Source organism: Stenella coeruleoalba (genome assembly GCF_951394435.1).
Source record: "Stenella coeruleoalba genome assembly, chromosome: 7".
Lineage (NCBI taxonomy): Eukaryota > Metazoa > Chordata > Mammalia > Artiodactyla > Delphinidae > Stenella > Stenella coeruleoalba.
The window spans coordinates 48,744,253-48,770,464 of record NC_137153.1 but is presented as its reverse complement, the minus strand read 5'-3'; the positions used below and the strand labels follow the sequence as shown (position 1 = coordinate 48,770,464).

The following is a 26,212-nucleotide window of genomic DNA, read 5'->3' as shown; positions in this document are numbered from 1 at the left end:
AATTATTTTCGAAATAAATTAGAGCAGATTCAAGATTAGCCCTAAGATAACACAGCACTCACTTACTTGAGATGTGAGTAACAAGAGAAAGGAGGGAAAAGCTGCAGTGACAATGGACATTCCCATAGTAACAAGTATGGGAACACCACTGAATCACGTAAGTTTCAGTGAGGAAAAAAAAGCCTGCGAAGTTTCAGCATCCCCTTGCCTTTTTCTGAAATATCTCCCTCCACCATCTTCCTGTCGGGCGTCTACTATTTCATCCAGTCTCAATTCATAGGACCACAAACACATCGTCAAATGCCAGTGAAGAACAAACAGCTCCCTCTTCAGACTGTTCATCATTGATAAATCATTTTTGCTGTACCTCGTATCATGCTACACTGTACAGTGATCTAGATGCTGGTCTGTCTCCCCAGCTTCTCTGCATGACCCTGTGAGCAGGGACTGTATCCTTCTCTTTTCTGCACCCCAAACACCAATCACAGTTCTTTGCACGTAGAAGAGGCTTCCAAGCTAGTAGTTTGTGGGTCAGACTGTGTCTCACTACACCAGGCACATTTCTTTAGCCTAGGCTACCATTCCATAAACACTTTGCCCGAGAACTCAGTAGTCAGCATTCACTTGGCGAGAATCTGTTGAATACTCACTCTGTTCCAGGTAGGGAACCAGAAGCTGAGAATACAAAGATGAACGTTACTGTCTCTTCTCGCTAGACAGAGGGTCGTCTAGTGATTCCTATAAGAGGCGAAACCTGTGTTCTGTGTGCTGGTTTAGAAGGACTTACCAAGAAGAAGAAGAGGAGAACGTACCTCTAGATCTGTGCTCCTCAAAGTGGGGCCTGAAAATCGGCAGCATCAGTAGCACCAGCAGCACTGGGGAGCTTGTGCGAAGCGCAGACTATCAGACCTCACCGCAGACCTACCGAATCAGACCCTGCAGTGTAACCAGGCCCCCAGGTGTGCCACAAGCACATCAGAGCTTGACGAACATGGATGGAGACGGTGAGACAGTGTGGGTCAAGGCAAGAAAGAATGATTCCACTTGGTTTTTAAGGGGACACCATAAGTTGTTCTGTGCAGCTGGAGAGAAAAGTGCAAATTCGGGCGTGGGTAAAACTGAGACTGGAAAGGTAGGGAGGGTCGGATCTCGAGAGCGCTGTCATCCTGGGAGTTTGCATTTTATGGTGAACGTGAACGTTGTGAGCTTTCACGGAGGATGGCATGCGGGAGAGCAACATGATCACGCATGTTGTGAAAAGATCACTCTCCAAGTGAGGGGGCAGTGCTGTGAAGGGGGCAGTCTACAGGTAAAGACCAATTCGGAAGCTGGTTAAAATGTTAGATGAACACAACTGCAGTTGTGGGCTGGGGGCTGAGAAAAAGAAGAAAAGCTTTAATGTATATGAAGAGAGCCAGGGTTTTTTATATTCATGTTCGATTATTCTTTAGGCTTAAACATTTTAATTTTACAACCTTTATTGTGATTGTTACTATGATGAGGAACTGTATTTAATTGCAGGGTAACAAAAATAGAGAAACCATAACCCCAGTCTGGGAAGTTTACACACTTAGAGGAGAAGGCAGACAAAAAAGTCATTAGCAGACCATCTATTAGGTATGAACAAATACTATAGCATCACAGAGGCGGGCAAGAATTACTAAATCCTGACCGAGCCAGTAAGGCAAAGCTGCAGAGAGGAAGTTACGTATGGGCAACTGAATAAAACACAATAATAGGGAGAGAATATATCGTCATGGGGTTGAGAGCATGAGTTCTGGAGTCAGAGTGCTTAGGTTTCAATAAGTCATCTACATGTACCTGCTTAGGTTGGATAAACCATCAATATGGACTGGCCCTATACGACCTATGCAAAGTATTTAATCTTTCTTTGTTTCATCTTTAGAATGGGGATGATAATAAATGGCCCATCTCCTGGGGTTGTCACAAGGACTAAATGAGACATGTCAAGTTTATAACACGGTGTCCAGAATCTGGTAGCACTCAAAAAAATGCTACCTTTTATGACTACAATATATGAGCTGAATCTTGAATGATAAGAGGGTGTTTTCCAGAGAGAGAAAAGCTGAGAAGAATTTCTGGCAGTGGAAAGTGTCTATCCACAGGCAGGGAAAGGTGCTAGAGCAGTAAGTTTGGGGAATACAGCACAAAGCCTGGAATGACATTCTCAGAAACTTCCATTTAATCTTGAGGATACTGGGTATGGATGCAAAAGAGTACTATGATGACGTTCATTTGTTAGGAAGCATTACAGATGGAGTAAAATGAGAAGAGCCTGGAAACAGGGTGAACTACTCAGTGTGCTGCAGCAAACTTGACAAGAGACGACGGTCAAAATAACGTTAGTGATAAAGAGGGGTATGGCTGGATTCAAGAGACATCTCTGAATTCGAACTCCTAGGCTTCAGTGAGCAATTAGGTAACAGAATGACCCTGAGTTTCTGTGTAAGGTGAGAAGAATGATGATGGTGAAGCGTCTCATCTTGTGTCATTGTCAGGCCTTAGGGGGCAGCTACAAATACTGGAAAACCAAAAATAGCAGAGATTCGCAACACAGAAGTTTATTTCTCCCTCAAGAGTAGTCCAGAGCTAGGCAATTCCGGACTGATACGATGCCCAGCAGTGTCAGGGACCGAGGCTCCTTTGATCTTGTTGATCCCATGCAAGGTCTCTCTTCCCAAGGTCACCTCATGATTCAAGTTGCTGCACCAGCTCTAGTTTCAACCATCATCTCCTCATTTCAGCCATCAGGAAAAAAGAAATGGATGAAAAAGAAAAAATGCTTTCAATGACACTCATTTAAAGGTGTTCTCAGAAGCTGTCACATGACCCTTTCACTTGCATCATATTAGAAAGAATAAGCAAGGGAGGCAAGTAGGTAGATTTACTTGGAGTGCCCAGTTAACAGCTGAAGATTCTGTCGCTATGTTATGTTAGAAGGCTACAGGAGATCCTGGGGAATAAGAAGCAACCTCTGCCACAACCAGACAAGGAACAGGGCAAGGAAGCAAGTTGGAGGGAAAAATCAAGATTGAGACGAAGGTAGCTGTGGGGACAGTTAATGAAAAGCACCCAGGAGGCAGTTGGAGACGTGTCTCTAGAGATTAGGAGAGAGGTGTGAAGACATAGATAAGAAGTTTACATTCCTTCCCTCCTGCTTCTGGTTGTCGTGAAATAAACCTTTGAGGCTCTGAAAGTAGCCGGCTTACTCCATCCATAGAGCAATTTGCTGGCATGACAATAAACCCACAACAGAAATTATTACATTATGATTGTCAAAAACACAGTAATTCACAAGGTTTACTGGTAAGAACCTTCTCCCAGGATTGCTCCGTAGCTCTGCTACTGATGCCTACGGGTGGGTCATATTTTTCCAATGTCGGATTTTGGAGCTGACATTTGCTTCACGATTTTGAGGCTATGAGCATCTGAAATCCCTTAGAGCAATTGCTTTAAAACAAACTTCATATCCCAGTGCTTAGGCTCTGTCAGGAATAACATTTATTTTTATGACTCTAAAATTATAGAATTTCTTCTGAGAGACAGAAGTCTTGGCATTCATGATACCTGGAAAGCATGAGTAGCCCCGCCCTGTCCCCAAGTGTGACACCTCAGAACAAAGGTCAATCACTACTGACCTCAAGTTGGCCTTATATTTCTAAGGGACTCCTCATGTATTTCTGTGAGTAACTCATATGGTGAAAGGTCTGAAAATCAGGTGCATGTGGGCCAGTTTGGGAAATCTTGAGAAGAGGGAAGTTGAGCAGGATTTTAAGTTTCCAATATCAGAAACGTGGGCAAGAAGCACAATTATCTATAAAATGGGACCAAGAGGAACAAGTGGAAAGGAAGCTGACTGAGCCTAAAGGTAGGCAATCTAACCCTTGAAAATAACGTATTGAAAAAAATGTCTTTAGTAAAGTAAGAGAATAGGAAGGTACGCCTGATGTAGTAAAGACCACACAGCATCAATCAACACCCTATTCAACCATCAAACACTAGAGGCATTTCCATTCAAATTAGAAATTAAACAGTGATGCTTACTGTTGACACTTCGACATTATTCCGTAAATTCTAGAGACTGAAATACAACAATAAAAGAAATAAGATGGATCATCGCTGGAAAGGTGACAAAAAATTCATTACTTGCAGATGCTATAATTTATATTTTTACCCAGAAATCCCAAGCAAATCAACTAAAATCTATTTAAACAAATAACAGTTTAGGAAGATAGCCAAGTAGAAAAAAATGTAGAAAATCGATAGCTTGACTATTTATCAGTAGCAATGAATTAGAATACGTGGTGGAAGATGATCCCATCAGTAATGAAATGACAAATAGCAATTTCTTGTAATATACCTAAGAGTTTGCTGTTCTAAGTGCAAGGGCACGTAAGCAGAGTGCGCAGAACCCATCTGATTCGCAAGCTCTCATTATCACAGTGAGTGCCATGCTGAGGCTGGACTCAGCTCCAGGAGAGAGCCCCGCATGGCCTCGCTCCTTTATATGGGGGACGAGGGGCAGAGGGAAACTCCAACTGTCTTTGCAATGATGTGAGTTAAATGTGTTCTTTTGCTTGTTTGTTTGTTTTTGAACATCTTTATTGGAGTATAATAGTCAGAAAGAGAAATAAATGTGTTTTGAGAAAGAGCCTTATTATGAAAGACAGAGAGTTGAGGCACCATGAGCTCAGCCTGGAGATCTTGAACATCAACACTGTCTCTAACAGCCAGAGATATTGCTGTCCTACTGTTGAGCCAGCACAGACCTGCTGACAGCTCATAGCAAAGCTACCAGACAGGGGAATGAGGCTGCCTCCAGGGCCACACAGGGGACAAACTTTTCTCCCTCCTCACAAGTAAAGAGCAATGCCTCCATTAGGAGAAGAAAAAAATTTTCTGTGAGGTATTACAGAATATTTCAACAATATTTTTATGCTATTTACTCATTCATTCACTGAAAAATATATTTTGAGAGTCTACTCTGCTGGCCACTGTCACAAGTGCTAGGTATACAATGGAGAACTCTCAGGGAGCTTGTGGTCTAGTGGGAAAGACAGTTAACAAGTAAGCAAATAAATAAATGTATAAGTAAAATTACAATAAACATTAGAGGCGGTGCTAAACAGAGGGCGGAGCTTAAGCATAACCCAGAGGCTGGGACAGGGAGGTAGGCTGCTTTAGACAGGACAGCCAGGCCAGGAGAGTAAGAGAAGATAACATTTATGGTGGGACTTGATGTATTAGGAAGAGCCTATCATCCAAAGAGCCAGAAAAACAGTATTTCAGGGAGAAGAGACAACATGAGCAAGGCCCTGAGTTCAAAAAGAGCTAAATGTGTTCCAAGAACAGAAAAAAAAGGCCAATTGCATTAGAGATCAGAGGGCAAGAAGAATGAATGGTGCCCGATGAAACTGGAGAAGTAAATGAGGGTGGCCTTGGAGACCACATTAAACGGCTTGGATTATATTTGAAGTGCAATGGGAAGCCATTGATGAGTAATAGAAGATTATGTTATCAGGTTTATGGTTTTAAAAAATTACTTTGGCTCAGCAGGCACTATGGATCAGAGACCATGAAGGACAGTATGATTAGAATACAGGAGATACATGATCATTGCCTACAATAAAGGGCCAAAAATGGAGACAGAGAGACAAAAATAAATTCACGTAATAGCCTGGAAACAGAATCAAGAGGGGTTCTGCAGGATTATATGCACAAGGTGAAAGAGGAAAAGGAATCAAGGAGGACTCCCAGGCTTCTGACTTGAGCCACACGGGTCTTGGTGAAGCGGCTAAGACTGGACAAGGAAGAGTTTAGGGGAAGGAAGCTCAAGAGCTCAGTTTTGAACATAATAAATTTAAGGAGGCTGTGAGAGGAGCTTCCCTGGTGGTGCAGTGGTTGAGGGTCCGCCTGCCGATGCAGGGGACGTGGGTTCGTGCCCCAGTCCGGGAAGATCCCACATGCCACGGAGCGGCTGGGGCCGTGAGCCATGGCCGCTGAGCCTGCGCGTCCGGAGCCTGTGCTCCGCAACGGGAGAGGCCACAACAGTGAGAGGCCCGCGTATCGCAAAAAAAAAAAAAGGAAGAAGGCTGTGAGATGTCTACAAGGGCTATCAAGTAGGCAGTCAGGTATAAGAGCCCGAACTCCAAGGAGAGGTTTAAGCTAAAGACATAAGTGGAGCTGTCAGCATATCATAGCATATTAAGCCAGGAAGAGAATGAAATTGCCTAGGACAGTGGTTCCAAACTGAGTCACGCTATTTGCCATATCTGTGTAGCACATCTATGTGCTTTATTTACTTTTTCTAGAAATGTACCAAAATGTTCACTTAAATACCCACTTTAACCTCCTTCAAAGCTGTAATATCTGTGAAATCTCCTATTATGATAGTTACATTCCAGTTTAACATGCATCTAAAATCAACTTTGATCCCAGCAGGAAAATGTATAATTCAGGAAATACTCACTGAAGAAGAAGAAACGTTGAGAGGGAATATAAGAGAACCTAGGAATGAGTAGAAGAACTTGAATATTTAGAGTTGGGGTAGAGGGGAAAAAAGACCCTGTAAAATGCCTGCAAAGCCTGAGCAGCCAGAGATACAGTAGGTACACCAGAAGAGTGGGGTGTCATGTGCTACCTAGAGCCCCCTTCAGGGCTGGAGGATTTATTCCTTCCACCTAGGAAACTACTCTCAGCTGGAAAGAGCTACCTTACCAGGGGTCACACACCCCCTCCTCGGGGGGCAGCCACATCTCATGACAGCCACATCCAAAGCTGTCCAGAGGCTCTAAAGACTATGCCCCTCACCACAATTCAGGACATCTCTAAAGGGTTTCAGAGCTCTCATGAGGTTGGCCAAAGCCTCTGTGGAGCCCAATATCTCTTTCTGCTCCATCCTGATTCCCTTCCTTCTTCATAGGTAGCGATTCCAGGAGCACCCTTCTGCAGGCTGATTGAGATCAGCCTCAAAGTCAGCTTCTTGGGAAACCATCCTTCATCATTCGGTATCTCAGAAGGCATAGGAAAGTGTGCTTCAAGGCAAAAAAGAAGGATATTGAACAGTCAAATAAAAAGTTATAACATCACTCTTGGTGGGAAGTCTCAATACGTGCAAAGATAAACATTTTTACCAAATTAATGTGGGTATTGTTTGGAAGAGAGAAAAAAATGATTTTAAGATCCAACAGGAAGTAAAAAAGTGAGAAACATTTTAAAAAATCTTTGAAAAGGAAAAAAATAAGATTTCCATTTCTCTAGAATCTAGATATTAAAATGCACCGAAGAGCTACAGTAAGTCATATAGAATGGGGTTCATAACAAAATAAAATAAAGAAAAATAAATGGAAAGCCCAACATGAACTCAAATCAATATACATATAAATACATAAAGATAAGTAAAAATTATTCAGGCAAACGTGAGAGAGAGTTTTCCAGCAAAGGAATTTATATTTTCAAGACCGGAGAAGTTTGAGAGAGGAAAACAATTCAACAAAAAAATGCTTTATAGTTATTATCAAGAGCCTACTGAACCACATAAAAGCCATCTAAGCCTGTGCTATCCAACATGGTAGCCACTAACACCGTGTGCCTCACTTGTATTCCAAATATTGTTAGTGTGAATTGAGAGATGCTGCAAGTATAAAATACAGACTAAATTAAAATGTTTTTTCATATTAAAAAGTATGTAAAATACTGCATTAATAATTGTTATATTGATTATACTTTAAAATCATAATATTTTACTATATTGGGTTAAATATATTCTTAAAATTAATTAATTTCACCCATCTTTTTTTTTTTTACTTTTTTAATGTGGCTGCTAAAAAATTTGAAATTACATATATGGCTCACATTTATGGATATTTCCTTTTTTTTTTTTTTCTGGTACGCGGGCCTCTCACTGTTGTGGCCTCTCCCGTTGCGGAGCACAGGCTCCAGACGCGCAGGCTCAGCGGCCATGGCTCACGGGCCCAGTCGCTCCGCGGCATGTGGGATCTTCCCGGACCGGGGCACGAACCCGTGTCCCCTGCATCGCCAGGCGGACTCTCAACAACTGCGCCACCAGGGAAGCCCAATATATTTCTTTAAAAAAATTTTTTTTTTATTTTTGGCCGTGTTGGGTCCTCGTTTCTGTGCGAGGGCTTTCTCTAGTTGCGGCAAGCGGGGGCCACTCTTCATCGCAGTGCGCAGGCTTACTCACTATCACAGCCTCTCTCGTTGCGGAGCACAGGCTCCAGACGCCTGTGCGCAGGCTTAGTGGTTGTGGCTCACGGGCCCAGTTGCTCCGCGGCATGTGGAATCCTCCCAGACCAGGGCTCGAACCCGTGTCCCCTGCATCGGCAGGCAGATTCTCAACCACTGCGCCACCAGGGAAGCCCTTATATTTCTATTGGACAGGGTTGGCATGAAAGCTTCAAGCCTGGAAGGGAAATGATTAGCTTTGCATTTTTACAAGATCCCTCTGGCTTCAGGGTGTCATCACCCAATCTCCTCCCATCCATAAGTGCTTTGCTGAGTTCTTGACCTGCACTTAGCTCCTCCCCATCCTCTTCCCATCCCCGTGTAACACCTCCTCCCCTTCACATTATCCTCTTGAGGAAAGGTCTTATCCTAATATATACCAGGCCATTTACAAAGGATTTCAGGTGTTGCCTTTGTTTAACTGTAGAATGTAAGAGTGTATCCCTTTAGGAAAGAAATGCACATATGGGGAAGCATGGAAGACGGATACCCAATATAGCACGTGACATCACCTCACGCTGCTGAGTGCAACCGCCCTGTCCAGAAGACCATCACTGCACGATCGTCTTCCCATGTTGCCCAGTACCTCCCCTGACCCCAAAGGACAACCAACCCCTACAGGCTGGCCAGTACCGAATCAACTCTTCCCTCATCAGCATCTTACTTCTCTTCTTCAGCAGTGGTCAGGGCTCCCCAGGAGCTACAGCAATGTCTTGAGTTAGGAGATGTGAGGTGTGCCTGTGGAAAGGCCCCACCACCTCCATTAGCTTAGGGTATCTCTAGCGGTTAATTCGGGGAGCTCAAGAGTAACTTTAACCTGATCTTTACCAACTCCGGCCATAGCTTTTCATTGTACATATAAGCCTTGGGGGGGTTTCAGGGGTGGCGGTGGCTGACACCTGCTGGCAGTGCTCATGGAAGGTCTAAGTTAACCTCAGGTCTGAAGGACATCAGATAAGATTACGTCTCTCCTAGATGACTGAGTAATTGTGCAGTAAGCTCAAGCTTGGAAAAGCCAATGTACATGAAAACACAGTAACTGACCCCCTAGAACACACTTGATAATTGCTGTTGAATGTGAATCTGCACTGCCTTCAAGGGTTCATTGCTATTAAAGAGCTTCGATCATTACTAACGCACTAGAAGCTGGAGGGAAGACCGCAAAGCAAGGGATCTTCAAAGCCAAGCAAGAGACCAGGGCTACTCTTTTCTAGCTCGGGGTGGCAGATTGAAAAGCCCATCAGAACCAGGCAGGAAACGTAAAGGAATGAAGCAGGCCAACCCTGAGAACGGAAAGTACACTCCCAGTGTTTGTAAGTGAGACCCTACAATTCAATCCATATGTCTTGTCAGTTTCTAAAGAAGCTGGATGCAGAGATTGGTTTTATATGAAATTACTCACTTTTTAAAAGTAGCAACAAATTCACTAAATACACATACGCACCAACACATACACACACACACATGCATACACGCACACCACTATGCAGAACCAGTGAAACTCACCTGTGGACCCTTATCTGGAGCTAGCTGGTCTCTGCATATCTGGGGGCAGGCCAGGTAGGGTGGCTTAGCTTTAGATCAGTGATTTCTAACCTGTGGTCTTTAAATTTTTGGCTGCTGTTGTGTTTTTGTGTTATGTTTGTTGAAAAGAATTAACCATAAAAAATAAGTAAGCGTCAGTTTGATTTTCGATATTAGAACTAAAAAGCCAAGTCAAAGCTGTCAGCAAGAGCAAGAGGCTTCAACCATAGAGGATGAAAGGCAGAGGAACAAAGACAACGTTAGAAAAACACCTGGTAATAAATGAGAGGTATGTACTAGACAGGTAAAGAAATTAACCTGTAAACATGTTCTTCTTCCAGTCAGCCTGTTGGGGTTGGCATTTATTTTTTATGTAAACAGTTAACTCTATTGAGATCGGCACACTGGGGCAGGCTGATCTGCATATGACACAAACCAGATCCAAGGTCTGATAAAAGGATGCAACTTGTCACATTGATATTTCACCAAAAGGGCTCTTCTGATTGAACTCCTGTGTGTGCCTTCTGAAAAAGAGAGGAGAGAGTGGCCCCAGCCTTCCACACCAAGATCTAGCTTCCTCCTTTGCAGTTAGACAGAGAGATGGCAGTGCAGGGGCAAGAGTGCAGCATCCTGGGGACTCCGGAGCAACATGAACAGAGTCCAAGCCTTCTGCCTCGTTTTTCCCTTGTGCTTCGCTTAATGATGATACTTCTGGCCGTGATAATTAGTCATTCAATATTACTCTTATTGGCTTTTATCCCAACCCTCTTGCTGGATATTTAAAATAGGTTTTAACCAGCCTAACAACCTTGTGATTGTCATTAATTTACCTGGCTCTGAATCTGGAGGTGACCACGCCAACATAAAAGGATCTACCCACCAGGTGCCAGTATATACCAGACACTGGATATCTAGGGATCCAAAAGTAATGAGGACACTGCCTTGTCTGGAAGAGCTCACATTCTAGTGGCAGAGTATCCATTTAAGCACGCCAACCGAGAGATTTTCATTGCCCACCTCATTCCTCCCACAGTTGCCATGTCCCTCCAATCAGAACATTCCATGGCACCAAGCCTGGTATTAGTTATATGTTTGTAATTTTCAAGCCCTGAAACCGGAAAGATAGTTAATTTAGGATGTGCCTCCCCACCGTGCCCCGGGAGGTTTCGTTTCCATAAGGGTACCAAAAAATCCATATTTAAAATAAAAACCCCCTGAAGGGTTTCTTGCCATCACTCTGGCTAGAGCATCCCAGTTCTTACCCCTCAGATCACTCTCCATCCCCAAAGCCCTGACTATTTCTGCTAGTTATTCAACTACCAGCCTCAGGGCCTGAAAATCATAACCATGGTCCTGACACAAAGCTCTGCTCACAAAGACTGTTCAAAGCCATGGAATGCTCTGGCTCTTTCATAATTGTAAGAGATATTGAAATGAAGCACATTCTATTCTCTCCACAGGGAGAGTTTTTCCTTTTTTCCCCTTCTGTTCAAAGACTCCTCCTGGTACCCTGATAGCATAATAATTTGCTTTTCTCTCCTATTTATGCATGCTTGTGGACACAAACTCCTCTGTTTTTGTCCTACTTCAATAAAAATTATTGACACAAACTTTACAATGAATGGCCCTGATATAACTGATTGTTCTCCCAATGAGTAATAATACTCATAAAAAGAAATGGAAGGCACGAGAAGAATCAGAGAGTGGGCAGAAATTGGAATCGTAGAGGGAAACTGTTTAGCATTTATAACTTCCATAAACTTAACCTTGTATTTGTGTCAGCTACTTTATAGTTTTCCAATTTACTTTTTAATTGAGTCCTTTTTTTAGCCATGTTTGGAAGGTATAACTCTAACTCGTCTTTCAAAACCGCACCACTTTAGTTCAGTTCAATTGATCGTCCCTTGTATTTATTATTCTTGTGCCTAACATACATCACTTACCATTTGGCCAAGTGCAAATGCAATTTACCACGCATCAAGCCACTTACACAGCAGACATGCATTAGTTAAGATTTTATTTGGAGTGATCTTTTCCATGTTTGCTGTTAGACTTGATCACTTCCAGCTACCATATTGTTTAAGTTATAAAGACAGAAGGAATGACCCAAGTGAACTGATTTACTTGCTGACTACATAGTCTAACCATGGGATATGAGGTTGTTGTTAAAGGCACATAAATGTGAGTTAATTGAACCAACTTGGGGCCCAGACTCTCCAAAAATTCTACAGAAATGTGAAAATTGCCATTTCTGGCTTCCTTTTCAGTGTGGTTTACCAGAACTGCCCTGGAGTTGAAAAATCAAATTCTGGCTCTGCTACCCTCACATTCTGTGACTTTAGGCTCTGTTCTCTGACTTTGCTTTCTGTCTATTGCCTGGTCCTGGAATACCCAGAGACTGCTTCCTAAAGAGAAGTTTCACTGTCTTTTGCCAGAAAGGTGAATCAAGAGAGATTGATCGGTCCACAAGGAGGGGGATTGAGTGAAGAGCAAAAAAGGGAGATGTGTGGAGCCAATAGGGAGTCTTTAAAACCCAGGAAAGGGCAGTTCAAGAAACTAGAGGTGGGGGGCTTCCCTGGTGGCACACTGGTTGAGAGTCCGCCTGCCGATGCAGGGGACACGGGTTCGTGCCCCAGTCCGGGAGGATCCCACATGCCGCAGAGCGGCTGGGCCCGTGAGCCATGGCCGCTGAGCCTGCGCGTCCGGAGCCTGTGCTCCGCAATGGGAGAGGCCACAACAGTGAGAGGCCCGCGTACCACAAAAAAAAAAAAAGAAACTAGAGGTGGGAGCAGGCAAACAGGTGGCATATTAATTCGGACATATAGGTCCTTAGCTCTATTTAAAAAGAATAGATATCTGTTGATCTTGGGTATCATGTTTGCCATTCTCAGTGCATTCAGAAAACCGGATGAAAGTTACATGGGAAAGCGTTTTCATTCAGTATTTAGCTGGGAGCAGAGGATGCCTTGATGAAAACAGCAGACACATTTCCTACCCTCTCAGGGCTCAGAGTCAGAGACATTTTAAAGGACTATGGAGATGCAAGTTGTCACCATTGTTGTTAGTGTTGTTGAAATGAGATCAGTCCTGATTCCTCCTGCTAGAAAAGACTAAATTATTTTGAGGTTTTTAAGTAAATGCTACTAAAAGAGGTTTTGTCGCTGGGAAGATAGCATCTCATGGTTTTCATGGACTTTAATTCAAGCATTCATTCAGCTCCTAATTCTAATTCTAACCCACTCACTCAGAATATATAATCCTTCAATCAGCTTCTAATTCTTAGTTAATGTCTACACAAATTAAAGAAATATATTTAAAACATATATATTTATGTGAAGACAGCTCTGATTTCTATTTATATTGGCAAGTCCCATTTAGACTTAGGCATTCTTCCTATATGCCCACAGCACTTTCCACTTGTATCTATTATACAGGTTGTCTGATTGTATTAATTATTCCTACTAGTTCTTTGAGGACAAAACTTATGTCTTAATCGTTTTTGTGTCACTGGCACCAAATGCAACTACCAGGCACCTACCATGTAACAGGCACTGTGGAAACCACTGGAGATACAGAGATATAGAGATGAGTCTTTTCCATAGCTCATAACCAAGTGGGGCAGACATATTTGCAAACAAATAATTGCAATAGTGTATTATGGGTTGCATCATTTAGCATGCTTTAGGCTACAAATAACAGAAAAGTGTCCTTTCCATCTTCACTTCCCTTTCCAACTTTCCTTTTATTCTCACATTCCTTTCACTTCCCATGCTGAGGCAGAGATGCTGACATCTGAAGAAGCTGCGTGAGGAGAGGGTATGGCCTGGAAGCGGCAGAGGGGAGGGGACTGGAGTGCTTGGAAATTGAGCAAATAAGTTAACTGATAGAGCAAATAAGTAAATACACTTAGGATACCAGAAGCCAGGTTTCTCACTGTCTGAGAAGGTATTTTATAAGCATGGAAAAGAGGAGACTAGAAAGAACCTTGAAGTATTAGACTGGGGTTTTAAGCCTCAGTATGAACTTGTAGCGTTTTTAATATACACATTCAGATAAATATGGAAATAGCAGCTGATGTAGATGTGTGAATGCATGTACATGCATGCATACATATATATATATATATATATTCCTAACTCTATCCTCTGAGATTGTCTAGATGCAGAGGTACCCTAGAAGCAACTATCACATTGAATACCCAGATGGTGGTTTCTAAATGACATCCTCCACTAGAATCTGGTGGTCATGGGGAAACATCAGGTAGACCCAAGTAAGAGTCACACTGTAAAATGAAAGACCTATACTCTTTAAGACTGTTAAGGATGTGAGAGACAGGAAGAGATTGAAGACCTGTTCCAAACTGAAGGAAACTGATGAGACACGATAACTAAAGGAAAACATGTTCTTGGATAAGATCCTGGGTCGGAAAAGAATAAGAAGCATTACTGCTTCTTGAAGTAGTCGATGTATACTAAAGTTGGATCTTAGTAAGTGCCTCTGAGTTGCTATTTAAAGATTCAAAACTTTGAGACTATTAACTGTTTTTAGCACTTGCAGAAGTCTAGTTAGTTACAAAGTTTTCATTTCTTCTCGAACATTTTGTTGCCTTCATATGGATGAATAGCCAGTAAAGGATTTTTAATGGATACATCTGATTGTAAAAAAGACTGCTCTGTGAACATTCTCCCAAAGCCTCACTGCTAATGACAATAAAACGAGGTTACATTTATATTAACATCCAAATTACAATGGCTTAGCACCTCCACCAGCTACACTGCAGCTCAAAGTATACACACCCACTGTTATTTCTGAGTCTGTGCTCTTCTTGTTCTAGTTCTTCATCAAGCCTCCAGGCTATAATCCCTAGACACGATCTGCTGCAGCTCAAAGGACACATAGGAGGTGGTTTGGGAAGTTGTGTTGGTCTCCCTATGTCACTCAAGCCCAAGTCTGGAAGATAACTCTCCCTTGATTCTCAATAGCATCACTGAGACCTAGCTTGAATTTCTTACAAGACGCTGGAAGTTTAAGCATAAGTGGAGGAAATAACATTACACGCAGTAAGGTATTCCTGCTACTAGATGTGATACTCTGGGGGCCCATGGGCCCCACGCTTACGCTCAATGGTATCTCCTAAAGTGTCCCGCTGCCTAGCTCCCAACCTGCTCCCAAAAGACTGACTCCTCTTTACCCTCACCACTACGTGCGCCATACACTCCCACAACCTAAAGTCCAGGTCCATCTGCCCTGAAGCCCAGAGAGAAACAAGATTTTCCCTCCCTCCAATCCTTGGCCCGACTTCTCAATTTTCCTTTCTGTCTCTGGTTCGGTCTTTGCCAGAATAGTAGAACTTGCTACAAGAAAAACCCTGATCATAGACTTAACCTATGGCCCCAACAGTTGCAAAAGAATATGCTCTGAAATCTTAGTAAATTCCAGGTTAATATAACTGAAATAACGTGTAGGACACTGTTATGGACTGAATCGTATTTCTCCCCCCAAAAATATTCTTCCCCCTGGTATCTCAGAATGTGGCTGTATTTTGGAGAGAGGGTCTTTAAAGAGGTAATTAAGTTGAGTCATTAGGGCAGGTTGTAATCCAACATGACTGGTATCCTTACAAGAAGAGGAAATTTGGATACAGACACGTACAGAGGGAAGATGATGTGAAGGCAAAGAGAGGAGATAGCTATCGACAAGCCAAGAAGAGAGCCCTGGAACAGATTCTTTCCTCGAGGTCTTCAGAAGGAACCAACCCTGCTAACACCTTGATCTCAGATTTGTAGCCTCCGGAATTGTGAGAAAATATACTTCTGTTGTTTAAGCCATCCAGTCTGTTACAGCAGACTTTGTTACAGCAGCCTTAGCAAGCTAATACAGATGTCAAGTTTGAATTATGTCAAACTAAGTCCAGCTTCCTTTTGGTCTTTCTTCCACCGGAAGGCAGAAGATAAAACTTTGAGTCTTAGTAGGTTCACATTTTTTGCCCATGACTACTAACAGGAAAATGGAATTTTCCACAAAAATAGTTCATAGGCACAAAACAGTCTAACAGTAAAATTTAGATATAGAAAAAAAACAAAAGCATTTTCCTAACCCCCTTCCCCTAACCGCCTCCACCAAGAAAATAAAAGCCAGCAAACTCTCCAAGATAGATTCCTGGTTCAACCATAAACAGCCATTTTTTTTTATGTTTGCAGAGAAAATAATAAACTTCTTAGTGTGAAAAAATCTACCTCGTGATTTTTCACAAGTACCTTTACAAATGTGCAAAACATAACAGAATCATGTGCCCCAAAGAGGAATTCAAATCTCCATCTCTTGACAAAGAGAAAAACAGTTGAAAACTTCAAAATGAAAACTATGCTCACGTTCGACACACCAAGAAAGAACTGAAGTTGATTCAGGGCACTCCCTCTCTCTTTCCATGGTGTGTGAGTTGTATCCAAATTACTGATGAATGGAATAAATGGAATGAGATGGAAAAGGAGGGTATTTATTTCATTCTCTGCTAAGAGAGTGAAGCTGCCTATGATCAGAGCCCAGCTTCCCTGAGGACCACCTTATTTCTCTCCAACCAAATTCATCCTTTTTCCTCGTGTCTTCCTCCTTATCTCAGTTTGCATCTCTTCTGTTTACTGCGCCCCCCACATCTTTCCCATTTCTTTCCTCTAGCTTTCATCACTGCCTTTTCCTTCCCTGCTGCTATATGGATGACATACCCCTGTTTGGAGTTGGACTGCTCTGTTTCTTGGATTCAAAATGACAGAAGAGCCATCAGCACCTAGAGCCGCAGTGAGAGCAGTGTGGTAGGTAGACCAAGGGTGGCATGCGAGGTCATTTTAGGGAGTCCACAAATGAATTTTTAAATTTAATGGATTTTTAAATTTAACTGTACATTAGAAAACATAGAACTGGCACATCAAATCTTTAAATCCTGACATAAATGAGCAGATGGCGGAAGAATTTTGAGGCTTAAGAGAGTTTTCCAGGTGACCCTGAAATCAAACCACATTAGATTTTATAAACCTAAGTGCTTTCCCTGACACATTTAACAACTGAAATAGTGCAGGTGTCCTTCCCATAAAGTCTCAGAGCACCGTGTACCTCTCCTTTACAGCACTTAGCCCAATTATAACCCATTCTTTGTGTAACTGTTTGTCATATGGCCATCTTTACTACCAGAACGTTCACTCTGAAATCAGTCCCATGACTGCTTGTTTCCTACTGTATCCTTTGATCTCAGCACATTCTTTGGTATATATTAGCATTCCTTAAGTGTTTCTAGAATAAATGCATGAAGAAATAAATGAATAAATAAAGCTGGCTCTAATTTGATGATATATCCACCACTTTCCTAAGATTTCTGAGCAAAAGAAGGAAACCATAGGGCTTCCCTGGTGGCGTAGTGGTTGAGAGTCCACCTGCCGATGCAGGGGACATGGGTTGGTGCCCCGGTCCGGGAAGATCCCACTGCCGTGGAGCGGCTGGGCCCATGAGCCATGGCCGCTGAGCCTGCGCGTCCGGAGCCTGTGCTCCGCAATGGGAGAGGCCACAACAGTGAGAGGCCCGCATACCGCAAAAAAAATAAAATAAAATAAAAAGAAGGAAACCATAATCTAAGAATTTCACCCATCAAAAAATGAGTGGGTTAAGTGCATAGTGCAGGGAAAAGAACAGTGGGCTCAGAGTTGCAAGACCACAGCCTGAGCCTTAACTCTACCAATAACTAACTGGTTGAGTGACCTCTTTTTTATCTCCCAAGTCATTCCACCTCGACTGACCTTGTTTCCCATGTGCAGAATGAATAAATGTTCTCTAAGACATGTTCCTATTTGGGTGCTATGCAGTCAAGTCAAAATAGTTCAAGAAGAGGATCCTTAAGGCTGGGCCTTTCTTTTCCTCTTCCTGTGTATGTACGTGTTCAATGACTATTACTTAGGATTAAAGCTTCAATCAAACAATGCTCTCATGAGTGGAGAAGATGTCAAACATTTGGCTAACCAAAAAACAAAAAAAACCATCTAAAATCCTATGGGTTCTGTTGGCGGGAATATACCTGAAGCGGCCACTGTGGAAAACAGTTTGCTCCTTCCTCAGAAAGTTAAACATAGAATTAATCAGCATGTGACCCAGCAATTCCACTCCTATGCATATACCCAAAAGAACTGAAAGCCAGTATGCAAACAAAAACTTGTACATGAATGTTCATGGTAGCATTATTCACAATTGCCAAATGAGGAAACAATCTGAATGATGAATGGATAAACAAAATGTGGTTATATCCATATAATGGCATATTATTCAGTCATAAAAAGAGATAAAGTACTGATACATGCTAAAACATGTACATGCTAAAACATGAACCTCAGAAACATGCTAAGTGAAAAGAGCCATAAACACGAGGTCACATGTATGATTCCACTTATACAGGATATCCAGAATAGCTAAATCTGTAGAGACAGAAAGCAGATTGGTAAGAAGGACAGAATGAGGAGTGACTGCTCTACTGGATACAGGGTTTCCTTTTGGGCTGATGAAAATGTTTTAAAACTAAATGGAGGTGATGTTTGCGTAACATCGTGAAGGTATTAAATGCCACTGAATCATATTTTTTTTAATATGATAAGCCCGTTTATTTATTTAGTTATTTATTGGTCATGTCGTGCAGCATGTGGGATCTTACTTCCCCGACCAGGGATCAAACCCGTGCCCCCCTGCATTGGGATCACGAAGTCTTAACCACTGGACCGCCAGGGAAGTTCCTGACCTATATACTTTAAATGGTTAATTCTAGATTAGATTAATTTTACCTTAATTTTTAAAAGCCTATGTATTCTATTTCATAAAAATATACAGTAATGTTTTCAAAAACAGTCACTCAATATCAAATAAAAGCTTTTATAAATCTATGAAAATTGATGGTAAGAATTTTAGGCAGGAATAAACAATCTGCCACCCATGACTGTAACCTTCTGAGCTTTAAGATATGGACCTTGATATCATTACAGCCACCAAAATCTAAAATTATTCAAGCCTACTACTAATAATACCTATCATGTACTCATATTCATGAATTTAGAAAACCCTTCCAGAGTTGAATAATTTCCATCAACTCTCCTCCATGAATTACAAATGTTATATTCTATCAATGTGACTAATACAGATATATTAAAAACTAAGTTAAAATGATCCAAGAAACCCCTTACTTCCTTTATAAACACAATATATAAATAGTTCAAAACTCCAAATTGGTCCCATATTCCTCTATTTGGACACACAAGGGATCTACATGACAAGCTGTAAAAAAGTACATGCAGTTTAAAAACTCCAAACTTAGAAAAGCTATGCCTCTGACTATGAAAGAGTTTTGCTTAAAAATAGTAGCATACTATTTTTAAGAGCTCTCCCCCATTCTCCTTCCCTTTGACATTGCCACACAATCCTCCTAGGAGCAGAGCTGCCATGATTTCCACATGCCAAGAAACCGCACTGGTGTGTAGAGATAGGCATCCAACAACAGGCTCACTACCAGTTTACCAAGCACATCTGCCCATGACCTTCAAGACCAATATCAAATGCAAACTTCACACTTTACAGAAATTGAACACAAATCCTCTTTTGAAACTTTTTTTTTAAAAATAAATTTATTTATTTTTGGCTGCATTAGGTCTTCGTTTCTGCACGCGGACTTTCTCTGGTTGCAGCAAGCGGGGGCTACTCTTCGTTGCGGTGCATGGGCTTCTCATTGCGGTGGCTTCTCTTGTTGTGGAGCACGGGCTCTAGGCGGGCGGGCTTCAGTAGTTGTGGCACGTGGGTTCAGTAGTTGTGGCTCACAGGCTCTAGAGTGCAGGCTTAGTAGTTGTGGCGTACTGGCTTAATTGCTCTGCAGCATGTGGGATCTTCCAGGACCAGGGATCGAACCCGTGTTCCCTGCATTGGCAGGTGGATTCTTAACAACTGTGCCACCAGGGAAGTCCTGACACTTGTTTTCTAAATACTTGGTAAAAATGACTTACTTGATCAGCTTGAGAATGTTTTTGGAAACAGCATCGATATTTTGCCACATGACACATAATGTCACAATGTGGTACTTAAAGCATCAGTTCATGAAATACCTGTTAAAGAATAGCACCTGTATTATACTCCATGTTTTTTTTTTTCTCTTCCCCCTTGCTTTCTCTTTTTTCTTTCTACAAAAGCAATGCACGTTCACGTCAGAAATTTTGGAGATAACAGAAACGTGGAAAAAGGAAAAATCACTCAGAGTCCCACAATACAAAGGTATTGCTATTAACATTTTAACCACTAATTTCTAATCTATGTCTAATGATTTAGGAAAGTTTTGATATGCATTTTTCATTTTACTGTCTTTCTCTGCAACTGAGGTTAGTTTTCTTGGGTAATAACTCAGAAGTGTTTTCATTATTGGACACAGAGTTTATGTTAAATGCTCAATAAAATATGTTTGGAATAGTTCAGGCCCTTTAGAGAAAAACAGTCTCTATCTTATAATCACCTCTTTGTAAATCCCAGCTTATATGTCACCTCCACGGGGAAATCTTCTTAATTCTCCAGATCAGGTTAGGCCCTCACTTATATGCTCCCATAGCATCCTTTGCTTTTCCCTCATAGCCTATACCACAGTTAACGATCTGGATCGTTATCAGCTGTTTTCCCCAACTAGAGTCTAGGCACCCAGAAGAAAGTCACCAAGTCTGTCTTATTCTTTGTTATTCTCCAAAAATTAAGTGAGTTTCATTATGTAAAAGATATTTAGCTAATAGTGGATGGATGGATGGACGAATGGACAGATGGATGAATAGATGGACGGATGAATTAATGAACCAAGGAGGAAACTTTCTTAGGGATGCAATCTGGGACCATGACTGACTGAAGAGATGAAACTTGTGTGGCAATGTAATTGCATGAATAAGAGCTGAGTTTATACTGGAATGAGTTTATACCTCTTTGATCCTCCTTCTTAGACACCAGGATCCTGACGCAAGACCCCTGTTTAGCGTAGAGACCCTGCCCAGGGAACATACCTGCTGTGATACCCTGCCCAGGGAACATACCTGCAATGGGACGTCAGTTCCGAACAAGATGGAGTCACAGGAACTGGATTTCCTTTCCACCTGAAACAACTACAAAAAAAAAGACAAGGTATGATTTTCAGACACTGGACAGGCAGCTTAAGACAGTGATTCCTGAGACAGAGAAACTTGTGCAGTGAGCCCTATGAATGCCCCATCTTATTGCCTCCAGAGAGTTTTCAGGCTGCAGCTGAGGAAGGGAGAACAATGCAAGAGACACTGATGTTCTCCCTGAATTTTTTCATTCACAACCTCCAGGGCTGCCCAAGTGAAATTCAAAACTGGCCCCTGCACATGGAGGGCAAGAAAAAAATCAAAGAAAGAGGCAGACCACTTCAGATTGGTAGATGGTAGTTTTAATAAGCAAAGGAGGGCTTCCCTGGTGGCGCAGTGGTTGAGATTCCGCCTGCCGATGCAAGGGACACGGGTTCGAGCCCCAGTCCAGGAAGATCCCACATGCCGTGGAGCGGCTGGGCCCGTGAGCCATGGCCGCTGAGCCTGTGCGTCTGGAGCCTGTGCTCCGCAACGGGAGAGGCCAAGGCAGTGAGAGCCCCGCGTACCGCAAAAAAAAAAACAAATAAGCAAAGGAACTTACATATGACACTTGTCTTGGGAGGCTGCAAGGCGAATACAACCCCGCACAGCTCTCCAGAATCTTAAGAGTTTACATAGAAGCCTTAAAGGGCCTTAAAGTCACTACACAGTCTAGACTGTCTCAACAACACAGGGCTCTTCCAAGACAGCATCTTTGAAGTGGCTCCTAGTACAGGACCAGTGCATGGACCATACATTCCAAGGACAAGGGAGAGGATGAAGAGTCTCAGACTGCCTGGGTCCAGCTTGTACATCAACTGGCAGTCATGTCCTCTCGATGACCTCCTCCCACAGAGTTGAGGGGATGGAGCTTGTTGTCTTGAAAAGTCACAACAGCCAATGTTCACAGGGCAGAATACCAGAGAAGAGAGAAATACACAGAGATGGAACTCCAGAGCTATCTGCAAAGGGTCCCCGTCAAGTCTTCAGCTGAGTCCATGTGAGTGAAGAAATAACCTGAGGCCATGGGAAGAATCACCTAGAGGGCGCAGAGGGAACAATCTAGAGTGCTCCCACTGGACTAGGAATCATTCCTAGCCTCACAGGTCAAGGTGGAAAATCTTCATAATTCATGGGCAGTGGGTAGAATATTCAGAAGGGTGGTGACTCAGTAGTGATGGAAAAATAGTCCTAAGTCTACAGGGTGCTCTGGTCCCACCATACCCAAAAGGTTCAAACCATTCAAGTAACTGTGTACTATAACATAGCTCAATAATATTTACAAGAATACAAAAATATCCAGCACCCAACAAGGTAAAATTCACAGTAGCCAGCTTCTAATAAAAAATTATTAGGTATGTAAAGCAGCAGGAATATATGACCCATAATGAGGAGAAAAGAGCAATCGGAGAGATAGTATCTGAGGGAAGAACCAACGTGAAATCCTGGCAGACCATCGAACGCTATCAGTAGAGGGAAAATAGGGTCTTAAACACTAGAACAAACATCCAGATTTGCAAACCATCTCCACCATTTCTGAGGTGAATCTGACTCAAAAACCCATTTTTACAATGACTGGTTCCTCTTCTGTTTACTTATGCTCTTATAAGGACTGAAGGAATTGAGAGAACGTTTAAATAAAGGCAACCGTAGATTTTCTATTTTGGATGTCCACACCCTCAGCACCTCTAAGGCTTCCCAAGAACACAAAAGCAAGCAACTCCCACCACTTGGAAAGAAGAGACTGATATTTTGAAAGAAATGCTACAGTCTAATCAGTATTTGCCTCCAAAGCTTCCGCTTATCAGTCCTGAATTTTGGACTCTTTTTTCTTTGCCAGCAGTTTTCATAACATGATTCAAAGAGGATGGATTTTTCATCAATTAAGTGACATATCACATTGCCCTAACATGTCATAAATTTCAAGGATTTCTCAATATCTTGTCATGATGAACCCAAATTTAGCAATATTATCAGACTTCGGCTCTACATATCAAGATACTTAATGTTTGTGCCAATAACTGAAATTTATCGTTTCTTGAACTTAATGGACCCAGTGCCATTGCTTCTTTCAGATTGTTTCAGCAGGGACTAGACTTTTTGAAGTCAGTAAACCATTTCCTCTCTTGAAAATGAACTCCAACTGTTCTCTCTTAGGTTGCTTTCATGGCCAAACTATGGTTCCTCAGCTCTTGCAATGTGCTTTTTGGAAAAGGAATATTTTTTGGATTTTACTCACTGAGCACTAATTGAGTTTCTGAAGTGGTCCTAAGTGTGATAAAAGAATTACTAAAGGGCTTCCCTGGTGGCGCAGTGGTTGAGAGTCCGCCTGCCGATGCAGGGGACACAAGTTCGTGCCCCGGTCCGGGAAGATCTCACATGCCGTGGAGCGGCTGGGCTCGTGAGCCATGGCCGCTGAGCCTGCGCATCTGGAGCCTGTGCTCCGCAACGGGAGAGGCCACAACAGTGAGAGGCCCGCGTACAGCAAAAAAAAAAAAGAATTACTAAAGCTATGAGTCCAAAAATAAGGACACAGTGACAAAAATACTCCTTGGCTAAATGAAAGATGCCATACAAATATGTAGTGTCTATTAATGTACCACTCTTTTGAGGGACAGACGGTCCAAGAATTTGGTCAAAGGAAATCATGTCTTTGATACTTGGCTGCTACCCAACCCAGGTGAAAAGTCATTACAATCATGGGAACAGGACTAGTGGAACAGGAGGTGCAACTAGTGGAACAGCAGATGCAACATAATGGACGAGGGAATGTTGGAGAAAGATTGAAATCAAAGGGCAGATCAATGAAGGAAGGAGTAAGCCAAAAGCATGAGGAGTTATGAGAAAGGGACCTACCTATATGCATCCCAAATTATAGCATCCGTGAGAGAGAACAAGGGAGCACAACAAAGTGTTAGGCAGAGCTACCTTTTGTGAATTTTCCATGGCTCTGAAGACCCACATGGCCAACAGAGTCAACAAAGAGGTCAGGGTGCATGGCTTCTGCTATGGTCCTAGCAATGAGTTAGGACCTTGAGTGAGAGAGTAGTCATGACCATCATTCTGACAATGTGTGGGTTGATAATACCTAATTAGGAAAACCATAAGATGATTGAGGACCATTTAAAAGGCAATTCAAGAACAAATATGGATTTTTAGCAGAGGCCGGATGAAGACAGAAACAAATCCTAACATTTGATGAATCACAATGGGAGCAAAGAAACCCAAACTTATGCATGTGCATGTACACACACACAGACTCCTTACTACACTAGGACAGAAAGTCCTCAAGTTGAAGACCTACTGGCTGCTAAAATTGGCTTTTCATATAGGATTCTCTAAAATCTTATGTCAAAAGAAAGTAGCCAGGGTCAGAAGAGTCTTATTTTGATAGTCATATGTGCCAATATGCTTATATCTCACGAAATGATGAAGTTATATGGTCCCTTCTATTGACTTTAAGACACAAATTGAATGAAATTCAGTGGAGACAGGAGAGGAGAAAAAGTAGCAAAAGTAGGAAACAAGAGATTATTTCTCACATTCTACTATGTCTCTCTCACTAAACTATAAGCTCCAAATGGTAGAGACTATGTTTGCTTTGCTAACCACTGAATATATAGTGCCTAGTACAATTCCTGGTGTATAGTAAGTATTCATTGAGTATTTATTAAATAAATAAGGTTGCAGTGTTATATAGAACAACAGAAGGCCATGATAAAAGCCTCGATCTTCAAGGTAGAAATAATATTGGAAGTTGAATTAGTTAAAATTAGTTTGGCTCTGAGTAAAAGAGAAATCCAAAGTACGGATGGCTTAAACAAGGTAGAATTTTATTTCACATCCACATTTTTAGGAAAGTCTGGATGTAGGCAATGCTAGGGGAGGTATCATGTTTGCACAAAGTGGTCAAAGACCACTGTCACACACTCCTCTACTATCCATTAGGCCTGGCCCTTCTCCTCAAGGTCCAAGATGTTTGTTAGAGCTCCTGTCATTCCAGGCAGAGGCAGAAGGATAGAAGGAAGGGAAGGGACGAAAAGGGCACATTCCTCTATTTGATAACCCAAACAATACTTTCAATTACACTGATTAGTCAAAACTTAGTCACACTTAACTACAAAGCGAGGCTGGGAAATTCAGTCTTTTAGCTGGAAAGCAATGTTCCAGTTTAAAATCTGTAATCTTTTATGAAGGAGAAGAGGGATAATAGATACAGGGCATTTTCCACCATAATGTGAGTATCAATTAAAATCTTCTCCAGAATGAAAGGAGAGAAAATAGAAATTATTTGGTATTGAGACTCTCTTCCCGTTTGTTCAATATTTTGGGGAAGCAAATTCTCTTGAAATACTTAAGAACTGCAAAAATTATTAACCAATTGACAGACCTCTCAGCCAATAAAAGATGGAAGAAAAGGAATAGACTTTTTCCCCTTTGTTCCATTAAAAAAAAAAATCTCAGCAAGGACTGCTTGAGCTCAGAGAATTGTCCACCTCCATGTTTTTGCTGTCAGTGGTCTGGGGATGTGTCAGTCTGTGGAAGCTGGAACTAGACTATTCTATGCCCCTGCCAGCCCTTGCCCACCCCCTCCAAATGACACAACTTGCCTGTACCTCAAGATGTTTTTTCACTGCTTCAGGGGAAAAAAGGATAATTCCAGCTCACCATAAGGCAGGCATTCTTGAATGGCACATTTACTGTTGACCAATAAAAGACCAAACCAGTTACTGTGGTAAAGACAAAACTGACCTAGAGATCATGATAACAGGTTCCAACTACTATTTGTTTATTTGTTTACTCATTTTTTCACACAGGATTTTAGCTGATGGTATCAAACTAAATATTTCTTAGAAAATAAAACCACTACAAAGAAAAAACATTGAGGCAATATCTTGAGTCTGAAATTTTTAATTACTATCTGAGGGCTATTTGAAATGTGAAGTCATGAATCAAAGAGAACTGAAAGGATTTTTCAAAAAATAAAAAATGGGGCTTCCCTGGTGGCGCAGTGGTTGGGAGTCCGCCTGCCGATGCAGGGGACACAGGTTCGTGCCCCGGTCTGGGAAGATCCCACATGCCGCGGAGCAGCTGGGCCCGTCAGTCATGGCCGCTGAGCCTGCGCGTCCGGAGCCTGTGCTCCGCAACGGGAGAGGCCACAACAGTGAGAGGCCCGCGTACCGCAAAAAAAAATAATACTAGGGTGTTCGGGTGGAATGACAGGAATGACAGACTTCCTACTTTGAGAATACATACACTCAGAGGGTTAGGATGGGAGAGTAGGGTCTTTAAAA

General features: G+C 42.1%; 1 protein-coding gene across 13 annotated transcripts in view; it reads right to left on the bottom strand.

Moving 5' to 3' along the window:
• The window catches only part of CAAP1 (caspase activity and apoptosis inhibitor 1), a 1,159,962-nt gene that overhangs the window by 842,728 nt on the left and 291,022 nt on the right, over positions 1–26,212 (bottom strand). For 12 of the 13 annotated variants that reach the window (XR_013829209.1, XR_013829210.1, XR_013829211.1 and 9 more), the window contains one exon: positions 20,868–20,936. The gene's annotated coding sequence lies outside the window, so the exon portion shown is untranslated. Of the gene's footprint in view, positions 1–19,448; positions 19,908–20,867; positions 20,937–26,212 lie in introns of those variants that run through there. The other variant, XR_013829221.1, reaches the window with a different exon arrangement.